We start from the raw sequence: 26,654 nt of genomic DNA on the forward strand, positions 1-26,654 counted from the left end.
ATTCAATTTAAACAAACATCATTTAATATTTAATTTTTAGTTTAAATAAATCATTCCAAATCTAAAAACATTTTATGAAGAATGTAAGAAAACACTCTAGAGCTTTTAATATCGATTTTCATAATTGCCTTTAAATATGTATTTATATATTTATCTTTTTAAACATTTTGTTGTTTTATGTAGTTTTATACATTTGAAAAGTTACGGTTATTTTTTCTAAACACTCATATAATAAAGAAAAACTATGAAGTCCGGTTACGAGTCACCAGCTACCATATATTTAAGCAATATAAAATAAGGATATTAACTAAATTGATCATAATTTATTATTTTTTTAATGAACAGGAACACATTACAATATATATATATATATATATATATATATATATATATATATATATATATATATATTTTGCAATCATTAAAACGTTAATTCAAATCTAATTATTTCAACTCTAAAATTCCAAATATCCGATTCAAGTTAATCAAAATTTTAATGTCTTTTACCAAAGGGCTTCTAGCCCAGTAATATCAGGTGGCACCTTACTTATTTAAGGTTAAAGCTTCAAGTTCGGTGGTCGATATAGATGAAATTATGTGTTAATATATTACGTATTTGTATTTGTATTGCCCGTTAAAAAAAAATCTAAATGCCTCTTAACTAAACTCCCATTTGTGAATCTTTTAAAATACATATATCGCTTACACGTGTCCATATCACAAAATTGTGTTATTTTTTTTTTTTTAAAAATTTTGTAGTTACACGTAGCATCTTTTTTAATTCAAAGAATTTAATCAATAAAAGTTAAATGAAAAAAAAAAAAAAAAAATCTTGAAAATCCACCTCAATTTTATAATGTGTTTTTAATAAAAAGTAAATAAAGTTTCGAAACAATCATGTAACATTCAGGAAAGTGAGTAGAAATTGTTCTGAACCGCGTGACAAAAGTAACCAAAAGTGGGTTTCAGATTAAAGAAGTCAACCCCATTGTCAATTCTTGGCCGCTTAATTACTTCTTTTTCCATATTAATTTTTCTTCTTTTAATATATAAATAAAATGCAAGATATCCGGTGTTGCTCTTCCTTTTTTAGGTTGAGGGTTAAAGTCTCGTGATGAATATAAGTGGAAACTTAGAAGTAGTGTAGGAGTAGATTAGATTTACCGTTCTAAAAAAAATCTACCTGGTTTAATAAATAAAACTTCTAAATATCATATGTTTTCTTTCTAAATAGATTAATTGACAGGTGATAATTTTTAAAGAATTCTTAATTTTTAGTTTTTTTTTAGTAATTGGTAAAATCTTTCAAATATTTGTTTTTTTTTTTTTTAACATAAATATTTGAAAATGGTAAGTATTTATAACACAACTATTCAAAAATGGGAACTGTTTATAAGAAATTTTCAATTTTTATTTGTTTACTATTATTATTTTTTGTAATTGGATCTTATTTTTAAAATACAATTTAAATTTTAGGACGGTAATGTAACATTAAAATTCAAGCATATTTAAAACTTTTTCAAAACATTTAAAATCAATATAGTTATTACAAGTTTATTTTCAAAATAGTCTAATATCAGAGTTTTCCCAGAAACATAAAAAAAAAAAAAAACATGAGGAGCTGTATGATCACGCTTTCGCCTTGCCGCGATCCCCTGGTGTACCTGTAACAATAAAATGAAACTGTAAGCCCGAAAATTTAGTGAGTTCCCCCAAAATACTCATACTCATGACAATACAAATATAAACATAAACAACATACTTTGGGTCCAGTCAACCATCGGGTTAGAATACCCCAGACCCTCAACCAATCGGTTGGAATGCCAACATACTATGGGTCCAATCATCCTAGGGATGGAATACCCCCAGGCCCACAATGAACAGGTTGGAATGCCCACATACTATGAGTCCAATCATCCTCGGGATGGAATACTCACGGCCCACAGCCAACAGGTTGGAATGCCTAGGTCTACTGGCTTTCGCACAAAGCAGATAAGCCTCAACCGCCAAACAACCATGTGCACATATAACAGATAATCACATAGAAATCTATAGACAACGAACTGATCAAACATATCATACCACATAACACATAATACCATCCTATCTATCAGGATACCAATCTAACAAATCATACTAGCATATCACATAATACCATCTTATCTATCAGGATATCAATCTAACAGATCATACTAGCATATCACATAATACCATCCTATAACCAGGACACCGACCTAACCAGGTCACTAAGCATAAACATAACCTCATCCTAACTACCATGATGCAAACCAATAAACATAACATGCCATAACCGGAGACAATCCATAAAAGGTAGGCCTTGGTTCCTTAGACCCTGTTTATATAGTGAGGATAACTCACATCGCAAGTAGTGTTGAAGTACTGTAAACCTCTGACTGCTGTCTCGCCGGGAATCCCAAACTATCACACAATAAATATTAACTTATTACCCAATATAACCTTCTTGACTAAATATCCACACGATTCATTAAGTCCATTCTCTTTATTAGGTCAAGACCCAAATACCCATTCCTTGACTTGAAGGTCTATAAATAAAGCCCATTATTAGCCCAATTTACTAAATTGGGTTAATCCCCATGATCCACTACCACTACTATCCCAAAATAACTTATTTACATAGTCCAGCAAAAGTCATAATTCCATTTAATCCATAACTAGCCCAAAATCTGAAGCCCATTTAACAAAGGCCCAATAGAGGATGTACGCGGGCCATACTCCTCTGGTACGTGGGGCGTACTCGTCCAAATGTTGACCATCGAGGTGGTTGACCCGGTACATTGGGCGTACTGGATTTACGTTGGGCGTACTCAACAGTTTGCCAAAAACTTATTAAGTGTTTAATGGCTCAAGCACTTACGCCCAAACTTCAGATCCAAAGACCTAACATGCCTAGGATCCATAAAGTCATGAACTTTATCACTTTGGACATCCATAAAGTTCTTAATGCTTGGTCTTAATCCATTAAGACCTTATTTCTTCATGCATGGGACACATACAGCTAATGGGACCTCATTTTTATCACTTAAGGTCCCTTCAAGAGTCTAGAAGGACAACCTTTTTCGTCCAAATCACATCATGCACCACCTTGTGGCTTTTGGGACAAGAAATACTTCTAATAAAATATAATGGTGAGATCTATGCATAGATAGATAAAGTTTGGAACTTTATACCTTATGGAGCTTCTTGAGCACAAGCTAACTTTAGATCTACAAGCTTGATCTTCTTCTCCATCTCTTTAATGCAATAGCTTCCTCTTAAAGAACTCAAGAACACACCAAGCAAGCTTAAACACTCAAAGAAAAGGCTAGGGTTTGGGGAGGATGAATGTAATATGTGGAGGCTGAGGTAAGGGTGGTTTTGATGCTCATAATGTTGCTTATATAGGCCCCAAACCCTAAATATTAGGGTTTCACCCTGACATTAGTATGCCCAGTGTACACAAGTGTACGCCCAACGTACTAAGGCGGACCTTAGTATGCTTAGCGTACTCGTATGTACACGCAGGGTACTCCCTCTTGGCCTAAGTTGCAAACTTGGCCCTTAAACTTATCTTGGCTCTTCACTTCTAACCCCAAGGACTATAAATGACAAAGTAATGATAGAAAAGGGTTCGGGAATACCTGCCAAATCTCAAAATGTTACAATTCTCCCCTACTTGACTTAGACTTCGTCCTCGAAGTCTGCTACGGAAAATAGATCCAGTTAATGCTCTCGCATCTCAGAATCGGGCTCCCACATCCACTTGAATCCCTTATGATGCTCCCACTATACCTTCACCAAAGGTATCTCCTTGTTCCGTAGAACCTTATTTCTCTCTAGTATGGCCACATGACTCTCCATGTAATTCAGGTGCTCATCAACCTGAATATCATCCAACGACACCACTGCCTCCTGATCCATAATGCACTTTCGCAATTGCGAAACGTGGAAAGTGTTGTGGATCCGACTAAGATCCTTCGGTAGCTCTAGCCTATATGCCACCCTGCCAAACCTGGCAACAATCCTGGATAGTCCAATGTAGCGGGGACCCAATTTTCCCCCTCTCCCTAAAGCGGTTAACACCCTTCCATGGTGAGCCCTTCAGGAGTACCGTATCACCCACCTGAAACTTTAACTCAGATCGGTGTTTGTCGGTGTAACTCTTCTTTCGACTATAATCGTCCCGCAGTCGCTACCTAATCCGTTGAATATTCTCGGTAGTCTGCAAGACTACTTCCATCCATCCCATCACCATGTGTCCGACCTCACCCCCAACAAACCGGGGTGTGACACCTCCGCCCATACAACAACTCGAAAGGTGGGGAGCCAATGTTGGAATGATAATTGTTTTTGTAAGCGAACTCTGCAAGGGGTAGGTGGGAATCCCAACTCCCACCAAAGTAACTGACACATGCCCTCAACATGTCCTCGATGGTCTGAATGGTCAGTTCACTCTGACCGTCGATCTGCGGATAAAATGTTGTGCTTAAGTGCAGCCACGTGCCAAGTTCCTCGTGGAACTTCTGCCAGAAACATGAGGTAAATCTAACATCTCGGTTGGAAACAATGGAGACCGGAACCCCATGGTGAGCGACGATCTTGCGAACATACACGTCGGCTAACTTCTCAGTTGAAGAACTCTCCCGTATAGCCAAGAAATGGGCACTCTTGGTCAATCGATATACGATGACCCATATAGCATCAACCCCCTTTGCCGTCCTCGGCATTTTGGTAATGAAATCCATTGTGATATGCTCCCATTTCCACATGGGAATCTCCAGGGGCTGCAACATACTATGCGGCCTCTGATGCTCGACATTGACCATCCTACAGGTGAAGCACCTCTTGACGTACCAAGCGATCTCTCGTTTCATACATGGCTACTAGTAACTAAAACTCGGGTCTCTGTACATCTTGGTGGCCCCCAAGTGAATAGAGAAATGAGACTTATAATCCTCCTCCATGACTGTCTGTCTAACCCCACTCGACATCGGAACCCATACCCGAATGCATTAGGTCAATAATCCTCGGCTATCATGCACAAACTAGGTGTTCTAACCACTGATCCTCTCTAGCTTCCAGTTCTCAGGTCGCATGCCCTCAACCTGAGCATCTCTAACCAAACCCACAAGCAGGGAATCCACCGCTATCCTCATACATATCTTTGGTGTGGAAGACCCAAATGACTTGCGGCTCAAGGTGTTCGCCACCACATTCGCTTTATAAGGATGGTAAAGGATCTCGCAATTGTAGTCCTTGACTACATCCAGCCACCTGCGCTACCTCATATTCTGGTTCGGGTGATCCATGATATGTCTTAAGCTATTGTGATCCGTGTATATGGTACAATGGACCCCATATAGATAATGTCACCATATCTTGAGAGCGAACACCACCGTTCCTAACTCTAAATCATGCGTAGAGTATCTCGTCTCATGCGGCTTCAGCTGCCGCAATGCGTAGGTTATCACTCATCCTCTCTACATGAAGACCGCCCGCAGGCCTGTGATGGATGCATGATAGAACACCACAAAATCCTAAACTCCCTCCGAGAGTGTCAAAACTGGAGCCTTGGATAACCGCTGACGGAGGGTCTCAAATGCCCTCTGTTGCTCAGGGCCCCACCGGAAATCTACCCCCTTCCTCGTCAGACGAGTGAGGGGTACTGAAATCTTGGAGAAATCTCGTATAAATCTCCTGTAGTACCATGCTAATCCCATAAAACTCTTGATGTCTGAAGGAGATCTCGGCACCTCCCACTGCATGACTGCCTCGATTTTGGATGTATCGGCCAGGATCCTCTCATGGTTAACGAGATATCCGAGGAACTGGACCTCTCATAATCAAAACTCACACTTCGAGAACTTAGCATACATCCGTTATCGTCTTTGAATTCCCAATAACTCCCTGAGGTGCTCCTCTTGCTGCTCTCGGGTCTTGGAATATACTAAGATATCATCAATAAACACTATGGTCGAGCGATCAAGCATCGGTCTGCAGACCTGATTCATCAGGTCCATGAATACTGTTGGCGTGTTGGTGAGCCCAAATGGCATCACCACAAACTTGTAATAACCATAACCAGTCCGAAACGTGGTCTTCTCAACGTCCTCCTCTCTGACCCGAACCTGATGATACCCCAACCTCAAATCTATCTTGGAGAACCAATATGCACCCTAGAACTGATAAAAGAGATCATATATCCTTGGGAGTGGATAACGGTTCTTCACCGTCAACTTGTTCAACTCTTTATAATCAATGCATATCCGGTACGAACCGTCCTTCTGTTGGGTTTTGAGCAATCTAACACTTCCTAAGTGTGCATGCAACCCTAATAAACCTTGGATCTATGTTTGTCTAAATACATGCAAAATAATAATTTTCCAAGGTTCATAACCTATCTAACATGGCATGGGGTACTTTTAAACATAAAAGAATTAGATGAGATTACATACCTTTTGATGATGAGTTTGATTTCTAAGGAGTTTGAGGGCCAAGCACCAATAGTGTGAATGCCTTAAATGGAATCACAAATCACCACAAACTCTTGGAAAACTTTGAGAGAGTGTATACACACTTATAAAATCGGCCACACACAAACACACATACTCTAGTTACACTAGTGGTTATTTCATGCAACATAAGCATGCTTATATAGTGTACATGATTAGGGTGAAACCCTAATAACCCATGAGCTTTCCTTTTCCAAGGATCCATGGGTTAAAATCTCCATGGATCATCCATGGACTTCCATACAAGCCTAACCCATTAACAAATGAGTGTTAGCCCACACCATATAAAACCAATAGCCCACAATCTAATTAGTCTTCCTTTTAATCTCTAAATTAATTCATAATTAATTTAAGACTAAGACTAATTAAATAACATGACTTCATATTAATATATTATAACTTATAATATATTAATAATCATATGTGTATAACTCTCATAAAATTATCCATAAATAGTTTGGATGAAACGCAACCCAAATGGACCATGTCGTCTCGGGTCAAGTATATACCAAATAAGTTATGGACTTAGACACCTTATCCAACATACTCCCACTTGGATAAGTCTAATAACTATATTTGCGTATGTTACTTCAGGAACCAACCAGAAATCGTAGCTCTCGAAAACTCTGTTGAACTATGAAGCACCATTTTAGATAAGTGATCATATAATCCTCTGTTCTCATGATATCAGCCGGACAAATACATGGAACAACATCGTACTTATTGTCCAGCAGTTTGTTTCCCGATTTTCGATTTGTTTGACAAAGAACTTAATCGAACACATCAATTTAGTTCTGACCGGCCGGTACATAGGTCACAACAAAATCATCGAGGGGCCCGTATATCGCTTCTATTTCTAGAAGGAACAGATAAACTTCGACTCATATGCTTGTTCTACTACTTGTTGAATTGTACACAAAGGCACGTTTTATAACATCAAGTTACTAATGCGTTTACGTGCAATCAATGCACAACCAACTCATAGGTAACAAATCATATCTCTAGGTTTGAAGATTTATATGATATTACCGTCTCACGATCACTGGAGATAAATTCCATGAAGTGATACAAGTGAGTGTGTGTTTATTCCAATACTCATAACTTATGAGCACTCATGAATGTTGTAGCAACCATTGCTATGACTAAACCCATTTAGCCATCTACAAACTCAATTCATGAGAGTCTTGATTCATACCTACTTCCAACATATGAACGATTGTGGAGTGTATAAATAACTTAGTCATTCGGAAAGAATAACCTAGCTATTTTGGAAGTCAAAACATGCAAAGTGAAACACAATAATAATCGAATCCAATATGGTCTCAGAACCCTTTTGAATATAAATAGAACCACCTTTTATTTATCACCATATTGGTTACACATTATTCATTGTATAATGTTTCAAACAATCAACTTAAGACTTGAATAAAAAACAACAGTCGTCCCATGCTTCTAGCATGTACACTTTGTTTTTCTAAACAATAGTTATGCCATACTCCAAGTATGCACACTATGTTTGTCTATGATCCTTACATTGTGATGTAGATCAATTGAACATGATTCCACTGATACTCATTTCACAATCCCAAATCCTTATTGTAAATGTGAGAATCCCCGATTCCTATCATTTACCAAAAAAAATCTGTTAGATTTTAAACTTTTATGCAATGTTCCTCTTGTAATGATTATTCACAAAGTCACCAAAACCTTGTCACTAGTCATTACAGAGTATTCCAAAGAAGCTCAACTTCTATGGAACGGAAGTCTCATATTCAAAGTACATTGCTTTGAACATCCTTCTTGCATTAAGGTTTCTAATGTTACACAGATTGAATAACTTCCTCCTATGGAGACATTTCCGTAGTCCCATTTTGACTATCACTTCTGAACAAGAGTTACATCTTTTCAGAAAATGTCAATATGGTCCTGCCAAAATTAACACTATACTTCCAAATGTCCTTGAGCAACCAATCTTTGGCAAACCTCAGATTGTCCTCGATAATTGCTTAATCACTTTAGTCATATCCAGTTCTAGATTTTTCCCTTCTCAAAGCCTTAAGCATTTGGAAAAGTTAGAAAAGATGAATATTATAGCACATGCAATCGATCCTATATCTGAAGCATATGGGACACGATTCATGATGTTTGACATAAAGACATGATACTAGACCAGTCTTTTGCTACAATATTTTTGATTTACCATGTTTTCAAAATTTAACTATGAAGAGGGATGCCGTAGTCATAATTGAATTTTGAGAACGCAATATATATAGAATTTCCTTAAGTCGAACCATTCAGACATAAAATTCATATATATATATATATATATATATATATATATATATATATATATATATATATATATGTCCTTGACTAAATATGATTAAAATCTCAATCTAAGCTTCTAGAATTGAAATGAAGTATAATTTTCTCTCCCTTAATTATAGCAAAACGACTTTTTCAACCCTTGCAACTTCACGAATTGAAACTTTTGTTTTTCTATAATTAACATTGCTAGCTTGCAATAATAATCATAATTATCATGCTCCCACTAACATGATGATTATTAGCATAACACTTATGCTCCCACTAGCTCTGACATATTTCCAAAAATCTGTTGGACTTCTGAAATTTAGATTCATACACCCTTTCTTAGATAGCTCACATGTGTGTCTAAATAATTTTCAGAACTATGAAAAGGGATACCGTAATCATAGTCTTAATTGTTTAGATCGTTGCCATTTCTCACAAGTCCATGTTAGTGTGCCAATGAACCACATGCGCTCCACTAACGACTTTTGAAAATGCAAATAACACAATTGATATCTACGTAAAATCTACTTAGTGAAAGCGTTTTCTCACCATCATTTTCATGAATCGGAGGGAAACCTTATGACACTTATATTTTATAGTGTATGAGTTCCTATCCATGTGAATTTGTCAAAACCATTATCACAAGATAAGGTTAGTGACAAATTCAGCCTTACATGGATTAAACTTGTTCAATCTTAGTTTCTTGTCACCTTGGTAGCACAAGGTACTCCAATGCTTCCAAGTTGAACTATGAAAACTCACATGCAAATTCAACTTATTTGAAGTAGGTACAAAAATAAGAATTATGTCAACACGATAGGTTGCAAACCTTAAGTCGTGTGCTAGTGATAAATTACAGGTTTTACTCTTGATTAAATCTTGAAACTCTTTCAGGATCCCACTGTCCTCTTGACATATAAGTTTCCCTAGTCAAGAACCATTCCTCGACAAAACAAATATTCAAGGGATAGTGCGGATTCTTATCAAGACTAACACTTCACACAATTGGTCTTAGTTGGTCTTTGTCTAATCCAAGACATCACAACTTACCAATCTCAAATGTAGAAGAGTAGAAAACATTTTACTCTTACATTTGACTAGTGTTAATAAATATTCCTTTATGTCACTCAAGGTTATAATCTTGGAGTATGACTCTAAGAATTGTTTTGGAACGACGTATGACTCATCTTCTTGATTTTAACTAATCCAGCAATTCATGATCTCTCTTCTTACCCATAACAATGCACTAAGACGTCCTTAGAGTATGAATTTGTGATATGGTTTCATAATCATTAAGATGATCATGAAATATGATACTAAAGTACTCTCCCATCCTTTCAGATTTGAGAAACTTTTATCTTTCTGCCTAATTTGATTCTTCTCATTTGTTCTGTCATACATTGTATCCTTTCCAATGTTACAGAATTATACTTAACCTTATAAGTATAATCATATTTACTAATCTTTAGTAAATCATGACAAATCAATCTTTGTGGTGGACCTTGACCAGCGCACACCCAGTGTACCTAATTCCTTAGTCCTTTAATTGACTCACATATACATGTGATCAAAGAATTAGTCTTAATTTTCAAAGATGAAAATTCTCATTCATCATACAATACAACTTGTATGATTCCAAGTTTCTGTCCAATTGCAACTTGGGTGATGAAAAACTTTCTTCATTTGGTAAATTCAGACACTACCACAAAAGAGAGAATCAAATCCACTTTCCAATATTGCTATTACTGGAAACATATCAGCAACAATTTTCCACAGATGCCATTGTAAGGATATTTTTTAAAATAAATAAAATTAAAACCCTTTTTTCTTTTATTTTAAAACTTTGCGGAAAAACTTATCCTTACAATCCACATGAAAACCTTGTTTTTATTTATTCATAAGCAATATATTATAACTCTTAAGCAACAGCTCAAAATTCTGATTACCGAACCATGCGATCGAAACCCACCTTCGCAATCAGAATCAACATATACTTACTTTAAGCTTCCTATATTTTCTTTGATTCTTGAAAACATCAACATGTGACCCATTCACATTATGTAATAAGAATCTCCAAATAGGAACTTAATAGAGTTAGTCAGTAGACTTTAACTGAAGTAGAGTTAAACTTTTTGACTTGATCAATCTTATGATCTTTCAGGTAAATATGGCAGCTTCGCAATCAGTGTCCCTCCCTTTGGCAATAAAACATATGGACCCTTTGGTAATGGCACATGAGACAATCTCAGAGTTAGCCTTTCTCTTTACCATTTGGTCAACCGGGTTGACTATGGCCGATCCCTTTCCATTTGGAAATGCTTTTCTAGATATCCAATGCTACCATGGCCAATGTCCATTTAAGGTTTGGGAAGTTGATCTTCTAATAAAATTTGCTTTACTAGTGTTACAAATCATTGCTGATTCCGTAGCACAAAGCAAATAAATAAGATCATTAAGGCTCGTGTTACAGTCTGTCTCTTAGTAGTCCCAAAGAGACTCACTATGTTACTAAGAAAGTGATTGAACATCCAACTTTCACGAGACTTTGACACCCAACTCTCCCGGCTTGTCAATATGTGACTTTATCTCCAAGATGTGAGCACACATAGAGTAAGCCTGCCAATAGGGATTGAGTGACTTTAAACTTGTGGGTTAAGGAGAATAATTGGAGGAGGTGGAGGAAGAGAAGTATGATGTTGAGGGACACCATCTTCAAGAGATTTGGGAAGGTCATAGTTGTCTGAACCAGACATCTATAATGGGAGAAAATCAATTTAGTTGATTCAAAATCCTTAATATAACACCCAATATGAAATATTAACGCTAGGACCCAACACAATATTTTATAATTTGGAAGAGGTATGCCGTAATCCAAGCTATAAAATATTTGAAGGTAGGCGAATGACGATTCACCAATTTCCACCATGAAAAACGAAATAATTTATTAGGTTTTAATTAGATTTAAAATTCCTAGATCTTTTGAGATTCATTGAACTTTTCAATGGCATGTTTCAATCTCAAGTGTGCCCTCTCAAATTTTGTGACTGGGATGCCGAGGATCACAAAACAAGGTGTGAATAACCATACCAATTCACTTGGTACCCTTAATATTATCACCTAATCAGTGTGTCGGTTAACCACACACGCTCCATTGATCTATGACAAACATTAAGTCACCCTTCGTGATCCTTACTAGTCCAAGTTAGTGTGCCGGTTAACCACACACACTCCACCAACGACTTGGTAAGGTACAATGTGTGAATTCCATGGGCTAGCACCAAATTCACATTTTTCCTAAAGTAACTAAGATTCGGAATTAAATAAAAAATATTTAGTTACTTTATAATAATCATTATACTTTTAATGATAATTTAAAGTCATTGTCCTACCCGTTCGGCTAACGACCCTCCACCGATCCAGCAAGCGGTGGGTGAGAGTGGACACCCATTAAGTCGCCATTTTATAGGCAACAACCTTATACCCACCTTATAGACTGGCTTCGTGAATGAGGCCTACTAACGGTAAAACGACTTGTTCTTATACATATATATAATAATTAACCATTAATGTTATAAATATGATAAGTGTTGAATTTTAACTTTTAAAATTCTAAGTGTTGGAATTAAAGTTTATTAAAGTGTGTGAAACTTTTCCAAATTCCAAAACTTGAGGGCAAGTTTTGTAACTCTTCAAAACTTTTCATTTTATAACTTATGAATTAAAGGTTCATAAAATGAAGACTCTTCATTTTATGTAACTTATGTGTTTTTAATGTGTGTTAAAAAAAAGTGACCTTTGGATATCCATAACTTGAGGACAAATTATGGACTCCATTAAACACATAAATGATCAAGAATTAATCCTAAACAATTCAGCAAATAATTCCTATCATCTTCTAAATTCATAAGAACATGCACATGATTATCAAAGTTTCAAGAATTATATGAACACATAAAAAACATGAAATTTTGATATATGCTATTGTAAATGGATTAGAACAACCATTACACCAACTAAAATAAGTTTTCAAACATCAAAATAGTTTAGGGTAAAGTTTTAGTCCATTTCCAGCAGCAAAAGTCGAAAATCTACATTCTGAACCTTCTACTCGCCGAGTGCACGAACCTACTCAGCGAGTAGGATGAATTTTGCCTTGGACTTGGCGAGTCCCCCCATGGACTCGGCGAGTCCTTCATGCAGACAGCAAAAAATTTCAACTTTTTTCACTATTTTGCATCAAGTATCAAACAAGCAAGCCTAGGCTCTGATACCACTGTTGGGTTTTGAGCAATCTAACACTTCCTAAGTGTGCATGCAACCCTAATAAACCTTGGATCTACGTTTTTCTAATACATGCAAAATAATAATTTTCCAAGGTTCATAACCTATCTAACATGGCATGGGGTACTTTTAAACATAAAAGAATTAGATGAAATTACATACCTTTTGATGATGAGTTTGATTCCTAAGGAGTTTGAGGGCCAAGCACCAATAGTGTGAATGCCTCAAATGGAATCACAAATCACCACAAACTCTTGGAAAACTTTGAGAGAGTGTATACACACTTATAAAATCGGCCACACACAAACACACATACTCTAGTTACACTAGTGGCTATTTCATGCAACATAAGCATGCTTATATAGTGTACATGATTAGGGTGAAACCCTAATAACCCATGACCTTTCCTTTTCCAAGGATCCATGGGTTAAAAGCTCCATGGATCATCCATGGACTTCCATACAAGCCTAGCCCATTAACAAATGAGTGTTAGCCCACACCTTATAAAACCAATAGCCCACAATCTAATTAGTCTTCCTTTTAATCTCTAAATTAATTCATAATTAATTTAAGACTAAGACTAATTAAATAACATGACTTCATATTAATATATTATAACTTATAATATATTAATAATCATATGTGTATAACTCTCATAAAATTATCCATAAATAGTTTCGATGAAATGCAACCCAAATGGATCATGCCGGGTCGGGTCAAGTATATACCAAATAAGTTATGAACTTAGACACCTTATCCAACACCTTCTTCCTGACGAAGAGGATCGGTGCTCCCCATGGTGTAATGACCCGTTCCCTGTATGTTAATTCATTGGTAATTGTTGTAAGTTTTGCAAGAGGGACTCGGCGAGTTCATAGCCTGACTCGCCGAGTAGGGTCGCGACTTCGAGCACGCGTGAGCCGGGGACTCGGCGAGTCCATATCCCTGACTCAGCGAGTCCATCTGTCTGGGTGAAACCCAAAATCCCCGGATTGCCCACTATTTAAGTCACCTTATAGCCCCATTCTCGCCTCCCTCACCCTGAGAACACTGTGAGAAAGAACCCTAATCCACCCTTGTGTGAGCTAAGTGTTTTGTGCCATTTTGTGAAGGTTTGAAGAAGGAGAAGAAGAAAGGAGCAAGGAGAAGAGGTGTAGTGCAAAGATCCAAGGGCAAATCTGAGTTATTTGAGGTATTTTCGGATTTCCCCTCTTGTTATATGCTTTAAACCTCCATTAGAGCTCTCCTAGGATCTAGTTGATGCTTGTTCCAAGCCTTATGTTTGCATGAATGCCTTAATAAGTCGAGATATCTTTAGATCTGAATGATTGGGTGTTGTAGAGCCCAGATCTACTGCCTTTTTGGAGTTACTTTGCATATTAACCATAGATCTACCCATTTTATGCATCTTTTAGCCTTATTTACCTTATTCATGAGGTTGTACATGTAAAGTGGGAAACTTTACGTGGTAAATCAGCTTATTGGACTCAGATCTATCAATGGTATGTGTTGGATTCAAGCAAAATCGAGTAAAAATCAGTTGCATGGCGGCAACTCGGCGAGTCGGGAAGAACGACTCGGCGAGTTGGGTCGCGAGTTCCTGATTCCTTCATTTTTATCAGTGTCGAGTGGATCCAGTGAGTTAGAGAGTGGAATCAGCAAGTTGAGAGTAGACTCAGTGATGGAGGGACTCAGTGAGTTGTTCATACAACTCAACGAGTCCAAGGCAATCTTCTTAAGATCAAGAACAACTCGTCGAGTTTGTTCATACGGCTCGGCGAGTTGGATGAAGATTGTCTGAGTTCTTGGATCAAGTGGGTACTCGTCGAGTCGATGCCACACTCGACGAGTAGCAGCGTGTAGAACTGAGAAGTGAGAGTAGGACTCGGCGAGTTGGGCGGCCCAACTCGGCGAGTCAGCCCAAAAGAGAGTTGACTTTGACCAAGGGTAAAAGAGTCATTTTACCCCAAGCGCAGTGTTTAGTATTTGATTGAGTGCGTTTATGGACTTGTAGCCGAGGAGATTCAGGAGCAGCAGCCGTTAGCTTCCCGAGCCACACACTCAGCAGCCAGCTTACGAGGTGAGTTTCCTTCCAGTAGGAACGGGTCTAAGGCCACAATGCCGGCCCGTTCAGTTAGCAGTAGTTTCCGGATTTAGGTCCGATGCAGTAGCTAGTATGTTTGATGCCTTCGTGGCTCGAACAGGATTTGTGTGCTATGTTTTATGCGTTAAGTGTTATGTGTTCCGGGCTACGACCCGATGTAGTATGCCGTATATGTGTTCATGCTAGTTGATGTGTTATGCTATGCCATGTTCAGTCAGTCAGTTCCGGACTTCGGTCCGATGCAGGGGACAAGGTCCCAGTCGGTTCCGGACTTCGGTCCGATGCAGTTAGTTCTGGACTTCGGTCCGATGCAGGGGACAGGGTCCCAGTCAGTTCCGGACTTCGGTCCGATGCAGTTAGTTCCGGACTTCGGTCCGATGCAGGGGACAAGGTCCCAATCAGTTCCGGACTTCGGTCCGATGCAGTTTCCGGGCTTCGGCCCGATGTAGTGGGCGAGGCCCAATATGTGTTTATATGTTATTGTATGGTATGTGGTAGTTTGGGGGAGCTCACTAAGCTTCGTGCTTACAGTTTCAGTTTTGGTTTCAGGTACTTCCGCAAGCAAAGGGAAGAGCTCGGGGTGATAGCATCGCACACACCACAGCTTAGCTTTTATCCTGGGGATGGTTTTAGTTGTTTTGGATTTGATATAGTATGATACAGTTTTCCGCACAGTATTTTATTATGATTTGGGATACATCGCGTATGTTTTTTTTATGTTATGATACTCATATTATGGTTTTGATTATATTGAAAAACGAAATTTTTTGGTCGTATTTTTGGGTCGTTTCAAGTTGGTATCAGAGCCCTGGTTTGAGGGATTCGGATACACTTCCGGGTGTATCTAAACTCAAACTAAGGGAAATAAAAGATTTTAGTAAAATAAAAATGTTTTACCAAAAAGAATTTTGAAAGCACTTAGAAAGAAAGAATTATTTTTAACAAGATAGAGGTGTGCGCATGCGGTCAGCCGAGCTCAAGTAAGTACTCCCAAATTACCCATAGAAGTTAATTGTTCAGTTTCAGTTTCAGTAGAACAGCATGCTAGTATAGGACTAAGGATCTAGGAGAATGCCTTATGTGTTACAGCTTTATGAGTATTGCATGCTAGTACTGAGTAGACAGCAGTAGGATAGCCTGATTAGGTTATGCCTGTTAGTGGAAGCTTAGCATCCTATGCTAGTGCAGTTTCTTGTTATGAGAATAGTTTGGCCTGAGTCTGTTTCCCTTATCCGAATGCTGCTTGCTTCATGCTTGGTGGGGTTCTGAGTAATGGGAGTTAGCCATTATGTGAACACATCACACCACATGTGATCAGGTTTGGATAATCCCAGAGTGCTGGAACTGGCCCTATTACGCAGCTCTTGTTTGAGTCCAACTGTTGTAGGGATGGATCTTTTACTTGAAGGATTATCTGATCCTCATCACATGTGATGGTGTTTAGGTGGTGGCTAACTGGCATTATGAGGAGACCTACAGTAGCTGAGGACCAGTCGTGTTGAGCTTGAGGTTTCCCTAGGGCAAGCCTAGGATGAGAGTAGCAGAGAATAGCAGTAGTAGAAGTGACTTGGTGGAGTCAAGGCAGTTCTTGAGGAAAGTACGGATAGATGTGGAAGGTAGTATGGGCCCGTACTACTGAAAGCATAGGATCCGTACTCGAATCAAGGAAGGCCAAGACAAGACCAGGAAGCTAGTAGCAGTGTCATGATCCCTTGAGATATTTCAGTGTTCTGATGTTGTTATGATATGTTTCAGAATGGTAGTTTTGCGTCCGAGACCAGCAGTCGGCAGCTCAGATGCCGGAGGGGGATCAGGATCGAGATCAGGCCCGGAGGTCGGGCAGATGGATGAGCAGACTAGAGAGTTCCTTTCTTCTGAGGTTACCCGCATCATACTGGAGCAGACTCCTGTGATCTTCGGTTCAATCAAGGAGGGTATTTTAGAGCTGATGGATGAGAGATTGAGTACTTTCCGTGCTGAGATGGCGGCCGTGATGGGGTCGCGCACACTTACGTTCAGGGAGTTCAGGGCATGCGGGGCTCCAGACTATCATGGGGCGCGGGACCCCATAGCGAGTACTAGATGGTTGGCGAATGTGGCCAACGCTTTCCGCACTAGCAGGTGTCCCGAGGGGGATAAGGTTAGATTGGCGTCCTGTCTTCTGAAGGACAGGGCACAGGATTGGTAGGAGGAGTTCGGACATGCCATCGGGGATGATGCGGCATTGGATGCCATGACCTGGGCTGATTTCTCTACCAGGTTCAGGGCGGAGTTTGCACCGGTCATTGAGGTGCAGCAGTTAGCTAGGGAGTTCCAGGACCTTACCCAGACTACCGAGACAGTGGCGGAGATCACCACCAAGTTCAGGGAGAGGGCTCTTCTTGTTCCACAGTATGCAGCCGATGAGGAGATGAAGAAGGCCCGTTATCATGAGATGTTGCGGAGTGACATCCGCATGTTTGTGAGCCGGTCCAGTTGTAAAACGCTGGACGACATGATTGCCAGAGCTAGAGAGAGGGAGATTGATCTCGAGATGGAGAAGAAGAGGAAACCGGAGGCGGTTTCGGGTTCAGGCAGTGTGGGCAAAAAGCCCAAGGTTTCAAATCACAGGTCTAGGAGTTAGCAGAGCCACGGTCGGTGTGGCAAGTGTGGGAGATTGCACGAGGGGGCGTGCAAGGCAGGGAGTTCCGGCTACTACAAGTGCGGTCGGACTGGGCATTTGAGTAGGGATTGTACGGCCCCTGCTACTACGGTTACAGCATCAGATCTGATTTGCTTTCAGTGCAATCAGAGGGGACATAAAAAGTCCCAGTGTCCCAGTTTAGCTGCAACAGGGAAGGTGGTTGCACCTGCCCCTTCCACCTTGAGGATTACGGATGGCCGGCAGGGCCGATCTGATGCGCCAGTGGCGAAGAGCAGGGCATTTCAGATGATAGCAGAGGAGGCGCGAGCGACTCCTGATGTGGTGACGGGTATGTATCTTTCCTTCATCTTTTAATTGTTATTATATCATTTGAATATTACTTGATGATATGTTTTATTTAGGGTCGTTCTCGGTGAACGGCATCTCTGCTTTGGTATTGTTCGATTCGGGGGCTACCCGATCATTTGTATCGCTTGCGCTTAGCAAGAGATTTAGCAGAGCTCCAGGGGATCTAGATTGTCCATTAGAGGTTGAGATAGCAAATGATAGGACCGTGAGGGTCGGCAGAGTACATAGAGGGTGTTCCCTTCAGATATTTGATGAGCAGTTTTCAGTGGAACTGGTTCCTATTCCCCTGCGTGGGAATAAAGTTATTGTGGGCATGGATTGGCTAAGCCCCAATGGGGTGGTGATTGATTGTGAGCTTCAGCTAGTGAGGGTTCGCACTCCCAGTGGGGGAGAGATAGTGATTCAGGGCGAGAGGCCCCAGCGAGGACCGACCTTTTGTTCCGCCGCAAGGGCGAGGTGCTATGTTCAGCAGGGTTGCGCTGGTTTTGTAGCTTACGTCTTGGATGCCCGGGAGAAGGGCAAGACGACGATTGATGATGTTCCTATTGTTCGTGACTACCCGGATGTGTTTCCCGAGAATTTGCCGGGGATACCTCCAGAGAGGCAGGTTGAGTTCAGGATCGACCTAGTTCCTGGTGCGGCTCCGATAGCCAAAGCACCGTATCGACTTGCTCCCCCTGAGATGCAGGAGTTGTCTACACAGCTTCAGGAGCTGTTAGACAAGGGTTTCATTCGGCCGAGCAGTTCGCCTTGGGGAGCGCCGATCTTATTTGTGAGGAAGAAGGATGGGTCGCATCGTATGTGTATTGATTATCGGGAGTTGAACAAAGTAACGGTGAAGAACCGTTACCCACTTCCGAGGATAGATGACTTGTTTGATCAGCTTCAGGGAGCGTCTTGGTTCTCCAAGATCGATCTACGCTCTGGTTATCATCAGATGAGGGTTAGAGATGAGGATGTACAGAAGACTGCTTTCAGGACCCGGTATGGTCATTATGAGTTTGTGGTGATGCCATTTGGGCTCACCAATGCCCCAGCCGCGTTCATGGATCTCATGAACCGTGTGTGCAGACCGATGCTGGATTGGTCGGTGATAGTATTCATAGATGACATCTTGGTATATTCCAAGACACAGGGGCAGCACGAGGAGCACCTGCGGGAGGTGTTGGAGACTTTGAGGAGGGAGAGACTTTTCGCAAAGTTCTCCAAGTGTGAGTTCTGGTTGCGCGAGGTGCAGTTTCTTGGTCATCTCGTCAACCAGAAGGGTATTTTGGTAGATCCAGCCAAGATTGAGGCCGTGATGCAGTGGGAGGTCCCGAGGTCTCCATATGAGATTCAGAGCTTCCTAGGGCTGGCAGGGTATTATCGGAGATTTATTCAAGACTTCTCCAAGATAGCGGTGCCGCTCACCCGACTAACCAAGAAGTCGGTGGTTTTTCGTTGGGGGCCTGAGCAGCAGGCGGCGTTCGAGACTCTCAGACAGAGATTGTGCGAGGCTGCAATCCTTACCTTGCCAGAGGGAGTAGAGGACTTCGTAGTCTATTATGATGCTTCGATCACAGGTATGGGAGCAGTATTGATGCAGCGAGGCCATGTGGTAGCTTATGCCTCGAGACAGTTGAAGCCTCACGAGGCTAATTATCCTACCCACGACTTGGAGCTGGGGGCAGTTGTATTTGCCCTCAAGATTTGGAGACATTACCTTTATGGGGTCCGCTGTACTATATACACGGATCACAAGAGTTTGCGATATTTTATGGATCAGCCGAGTTTGAACATGAGGCAGAGGAGATGGTTGGACGTGCTGAAGGACTATGACTGTGAGATCCTTTATCATCCAGGGAAGGCCAATGTGGTAGCCGACGCCCTGAGCCGCAAGGTATCGACGGCCCCTATCATAGATCTGTGTATGAGGATGACAGTGATCACTCTGTTGTTGGAGCGGATCAAGGAGGCTCAGATGGAGGGCCTCAAGGAGGAGAGGCAAAAGTGTGAGAGGATAGTGGGCCGAGTAGCTTCATTTGATTACGACAGTCGGGGTTTGTTGACGCTTCATGGTAGGGTGTGGGTACCGTACTGGGGTGGGGTACGGCAAGTATTGATGGACGAGGCTCATAAGTCTCGATTTTCTATCCACCCAGGAGCGACGAAGATGTATCGAGATCTTCGACCTGATTATTGGTGGCCCTGCATGAAGCGGGACGTCGCTTGGTATGTTGAGAGATGTTTGACCTGCCGGAAGGTCAAGGTGGAGCACCAGAGACCTCACGGCAAGATGCAGCCGTTAGACATTCCCGTGTGGAAATGGGAGGATATCACCATGGATTTTGTCACCAAACTCCCCAGGACCGCACGTGGAGTGGACTCGATATGGGTAGTAGTGGATCGGTTGACGAAGAGTGCTCATTTTATTCCGATTCAGGAGAGTATATCGGCGGAAAAGTTAGCCGATATCTATGTGCGGGAGATTGTGGCACGTCATGGACTGCCGATATCGGTGGTGTCGGACCGAGATGTTCGTTTCACGTCCAGATTCTGGAAGCGGTTCCACGACGAGATGGGTACTCGTCTCCATTTCAGCACCGCTTTCCACCCTCAGACTGACGGGCAGAGCGAGAGGACGATTCAGACTCTTGAGGACATGCTTAGGGCATGTGTTCTAGATTTTGGGGGCAGTTGGGATACGTATCTTCCGTTAGCGGAATTCTCGTATAACAACAGTTATCATGCGAGCATTGATCGACCTCCTTTTGAGATGTTATATGGCAGGAAGTGCAGGACCCCGATTTGTTGGGGCGAGGTCGGTCAGCGAGTCAAAGGGAGCACCGAAGTGGTGCTCAAGACGACTGAGTTGATCCAGTAGGTCCGTAGTAGGCTGCAGACTGCGCAGAGTCGGCAGAAGAGCTACGCCAACAGGAGGCGTTCGGACTTGGAGTTCCAGGTGGGAGATATGGTTCTTCTGAAAGTCTCACCTTGGAAAGGTGTCATCAGGTTCCGGAAGAGGGGCAAATTGGGCCCCAAATTTATTGGTCCTTTCAGGGTTTTGGCCCGGGTGGGTCGGGTTGCTTATCGATTGGATCTTCCCGAGGAGCTTAGTCAGATACACAACACCTTCCACGTGTCGCAGTTAAGGAAGTGTTTGGTGGATGAGACAGTAGTCGTTCCCCTAGAGGACATTCAGGTTGATAGCGGCCTGAATTATATTGAGAGGCCGGTCACGATTCTGGAACGGAAGATGAAGACCTTGAGGAACAAGGTAATTCAGCTAGTGAAGGTGCAGTGGCAGCACCGGAAGGGGTCTGAATGGACGTGGGAGGCTGAGGAGGAGATGAGAGCGCACTACCCGAAGATATTTGCAGATCCAGCCGACGCAGACTTCGAAGACGAAGTCTGAGACAAGTGGGGGAGAATTGTAACGACCCGTTCCCGGTAGGGTTGCGACTTCGAGCACGCGTGAGCCGGGGACTCGGCGAGTCCATATCCCTGACTCGGCGAGTCCATCCGTCTGGGTGAAACCCTAAATCCCCGGGTTTCCCACTATTTAAGTCACCTTATAGCCCCATTCTCGCCTCCCTCACCCTGAGAACACTGTGAGAAAGAACCCTAATCCACCCTTGTGTGAGCTAAGTGTTTTGTGCCATTTTGTGAAGGTTTGAAGAAGGAGAAGAAGAAAGGAGCAAGGAGAAGAGGTGTAGTGCAAAGATCCAAGGGCAAATCTGAGTTATTTGAGGTATTTTCGGATTTCCCCTCTTGTTATATGCTTTAAACCTCCATTAGAGCTCTCCTAGGATCTAGTTGATGCTTGTTCCAAGCCTTATGTTTGCATGAATGCCTTAATAAGTCGAGATATCTTTAGATCTGAATGATTGGGTGTTGTAGAGCCCAGATCTACTGCCTTTTTGGAGTTACTTTGCATATTAACCATAGATCTACCCATTTTATGCATCTTTTAGCCTTATTTCCCTTATTCATGAGGTTGTACACGTAAAGTTGGAAACTTTACGTGGTAAATCAGCTTATTGGACTCAGATCTATCAATGGTATGTGTTGGATTCAAGAAAAATCGAGTAAAAATCAGTTGCATGGCGGCAACTCGGCGAGTCGGGAAGAACGACTCGACGAGTTGGGTCGCGAGTTCCCGATTCCTTCATTTTTATCAGTGTCGAGTGGATCCAGTAAGTTAGAGAGTGGACTCAGCGAGTTGAGAGTAGACTCAGTGATGGAGGGACTCGGCGAGTTATTCATACAACTCGGCGAGTCCAAGGCAATCTTCTTAAGATCAAGAACAACTCGTCGAGTTTGTTCATACGACTCGGCGAGTCGGATGAAGATTGTCTGAGTTCTTGGATTAAGTGGGTACTCGTCAAGTCGATGCCACACTCGACGAGTAGCAGCGTGTAGAACTGAGAAGTGAGAGTAGGACTCGGCAAGTTGGGCGGCCCAACTCGGCGAGTCAGCCCAAAAGAGAGTTGACTTTGACCAAGGGTAAAAGAGTCATTTTACCCCAAGCGCAGTGTTTAGTATTTGATTGAGTGCGTTTATGGACTTGTAGCCGAGGAGATTCAGGAGCAGCAGCCGTTAGCTTCCCGAGCCACACACTCAGCAGCCAGCTTACGAGGTGAGTTTCCTTCCAGTAGGAACGGGTCTAAGGCCACAATGCCGGCCCGTTCAGTTAGCAGTAGTTTCCGGATTTAGGTCCGATGCAGTAGCTAGTATGTTTGATGCCTTCGTGGCTCGAACAGGATTTGTGTGCTATGTTTTATGCGTTAAGTGTTATGTGTTCCGGGCTACGGCCCGATGTAGTATGCCGTATATGTGTTCATGCTAGTTGATGTGTTATGCTATGCCATGTTCAGTCAGTCAGTTCCGGACTTCGGTCCGATGCAGGGGACAAGGTCCCAGTCGGTTCCGGACTTCGGTCCGATGCAGTTAGTTCCGGACTTCGGTCCGATGCAGTTAGTTCCGGACTTCGGTCCGATGCAGGGGACAGGGTCCCAGTCAGTTCCGGACTTCGGTCCGATGCAGTTAGTTCCGGACTTCGGTCCGATGCAGGGGACAAGGTCCCAGTCAGTTCCGGACTTCGGTCCGATGCAGGGGACAAGGTCCCAGTCAGTTCCGGACTTCGGTCCGATGCAGTTTCCGGGCTTCGGCCCGATGCAGTGGGCGAGGCCCAATATGTGTTTATATGTTATTGTATGGTATGTGGTAGTTTGGGGGAGCTCACTAAGCTTCGTGCTTACAGTTTCAGTTTTGGTTTCAGGTACTTCCGCAAGCAAAGGGAAGAGCTCGGGGTGATAGCATCGCACACACCACAGCTTAGCTTTTATCCTGGGGATGGTTTTAGTTGTTTTGGATTTGATATAGTATGATACAGTTTTCCGCACAGTATTTTATTATGATTTGGGATACATCGCGTATGTTTTTTTTATGTTATGATACTCATATTATGGTTTTGATTATATTGAAAAACGAAATTTTTGGGTCGTTTCACATGGAGACCTGCTAGGTCGAATGAACTGCTTGCCCAACAGTTCCTGGAGCTATGATGATAACTCTTGCATCTCGGGTGGTGCCAACCGGTACGACGCCTTAGCGATAAGGGCCACACCCGGCACCAAGTCGATTCGAAACTCGACCTTCCTCTCTGGAGGTATCCCTGACAACTCCTCCGGAAACACATAAGGAAACTCCTTGACTACTGGAACCTCTGAAACCGAAATCTGATATCTGGCTCGTGTATCCACCACATATTCCAGATACCCCGTACACCCGTGCTGAATATACTATCGAGCCCTGGCAGTTAAACAGAACCCTGCTCCTACTCTGGTTCCCTCTCCATATACAATTAGTTCTCCCCCACTTGGTGTTCAAACTACCACCCGCTGGCCCTCGCAATCTATCATGGCACCAAATCTACTAAGCCAGTCCATCCCCGCAATCACGCAAATTTCCCCCATGGGAATAGGAATCAAGTCTATCTGAAAGCATACTCTGAAGATCTCTAACTCGCATCCTCGGTATACCAATGAAGTAGAAACCCCATGTTCGTTGGAGATAAAGACTCGCAACGGACACTCTAGCTCACCAACTAGCCCACTGAACTCCCTACTGAAAGTCTGAAATACAAACGACCAACTCGCGCCAGAGTCAAATAAAACCAATGCAGGCAAGGAGTTCATTAAAAATGTACCTAATCATAGGTACAATAGATAAGCATAAAACAGATATAATAAATGAGATAAAAGATAGAAACAAACCAGCAACCACATCCGGTGCTACCCTGGCCTCCTCGGTCGTAAGCTGGAAGGAACGCCCCTAAGCCTTCGGAGGCTCTACCTTAATTGGCCTCCTATCTGCAATCCTCAATGTAGCCGGTGCTAGAGCCTGCGCTGGCTTGGAGGCTAGAAGAGAACATTGGGCCTTCATATGGCCCACCTACTCACAATTATAACAAATTCTGACTCTAGAAGTTGGAGTCTGCTGCCTGCAATCCCTATCCAGATGGCCTTGCTTGCCACATAGGTGGCACCTACTCCTTGATCGGCACGTCTCTGAATGAGCCTTTCTGCACTTTCCATAAGTGCGGCCTGGTTGTCCTCCAATCTTGGTATCAGCGGTCTTAGACCGCTTCGGCGCTGGCTGCGACTATAACTACTCAAAATCGGGAACCGAAAGTTTTTGTTTGAAAATGTGTTACTTATAAAAATATATTCATCGAAAACAACATTACGACTCCTTTTTACCACAAAATCATAAGTCTTAAGTTTCAAAAACATTCCAACGAATAGTATAATATCAGAGTACAAATCCAGGCTTCTTAAATGTGGAAATCATGTACAAATGTGTGATGCGCTGCTACATCGCCGACTCTTTACTCTTAAATGAAGAGGTACCTGAAACCAAAACTAAAAACCATAAGCACAAAGCTTAGTGAGTTCCCCCACCATACCCATACCAAATAATGCAAAATCCTCATTATCTTTCAACCGATAACCGCTAGGCATAGCCGAGAGCTGGACTCCCCCTCGGTATCATTCAACCGGTAACTAGGAACTAACCTCCCCTTTGGTATCTTTCAACCAGTAACTAGGAGCTAACCTACCCTTCGGTATCTTTTAACCAGTAACCGGGGACTATTTTACCCCTACTATTGCTAACACACATTAAGCACAATAATCATATCAACACAACAAGCATATCACATATCAATCCTAGATAATTATCACAAGGACAATCATCTATCCAGCACTCTCACTTGTGGGCCGACATTGTGGCCATAGACCCACCCCTACTAGAAGGAAACTCACCTCGAAGTCGTGTAGTGTCTGCACTGATCTTGGTGTGGAAATCTACTCTCCCCGTCTCCTCAATCCCTACACGACAATTCTTCTAAGTTATCAACTCATACTCGTAACCCTTTTAGGGATCACTCAGTCCAAGTCAAAGTCAAGGTCAAATCCATGGTCAAAGTCAACTTTTGGGTCAAAGTCAACATCTGGTTGACTCGACTCACCGAGTGAGCCCGTTAACTCGTCGAGTCCCCATATCCATAAAATGCCATAATCTCGTCCCTACTCATCGAGTCTAGCAAGAGCTCGACGAGTTCGCCTTCAACAACACATTGGACAATCTTCAACCAACTCGCCGAGTTCGTCCTTGAACTCACTGAGTTCATCTTCATCCATAAGAAGATGTTCAGTATATAACTCGTCGAGTTCCCTTTGAACTTGCCGATTCCGTCTTCATGTGGCTGGGACATTGCCTTGAACACGCTAAGTCTGTTTATCCACTCGCTGAGTCCAATGATTTCCAGGTCCCTAGTGAACCTAAACAACTGGAGAAACCTTCGATCTTAACAACGGGTTAAAAATAGAAGGATATGGTGGAAAATGCACCCCGACTCGCCGAGTCCAAAGAACGAATCGTCAAGTCCCTCTATGTCCAAAACTATACAGTCGATTATAATGGATCTTAATGTGTCAAAACCATAGATATGGCCTCCTAAGGTCCATTTTATACGTAAAGCTTCAAACTTGATGTACATGCATGGGGTCTTTGGCTCAAAAAGCCATAAAAAGAGGTATAAAAGATGCATGGGTCTCCCATGGCCATAAATTTGGCACCTTTATGCCATGGGAACCCTTAATGGTTCCAGATCTGAAGTCCTTATCCCAAAGTCGTGGTTGCATCTAAGAATGGCTCCAAAATGGTTTCCAAAAACCCTAAATTACTACAAAAGAGTATCTAACGAAAGGAGAAGCAAGGTCTGTACTTTTTACCTCCAATAAGCATGAAATGAAGCAAAACCTCTGGATCTCCTTGCTCCTTCTAAAATCCCAAGCTCCTTCTTCTTCTCTTTAGCCTTTTATCTTGCACAAAATGGCACAAAAAGCATAAAATCACACAAAACAACTAGGGTTTCGTGGGGATGGTC

The sequence above is a fragment of the Lactuca saligna genome, chromosome 5 (assembly GCF_052625555.1).
Source record: "Lactuca saligna cultivar CGN05327 chromosome 5, ASM5262555v1, whole genome shotgun sequence".
NCBI classification, from domain to species: domain Eukaryota; kingdom Viridiplantae; phylum Streptophyta; class Magnoliopsida; order Asterales; family Asteraceae; genus Lactuca; species Lactuca saligna.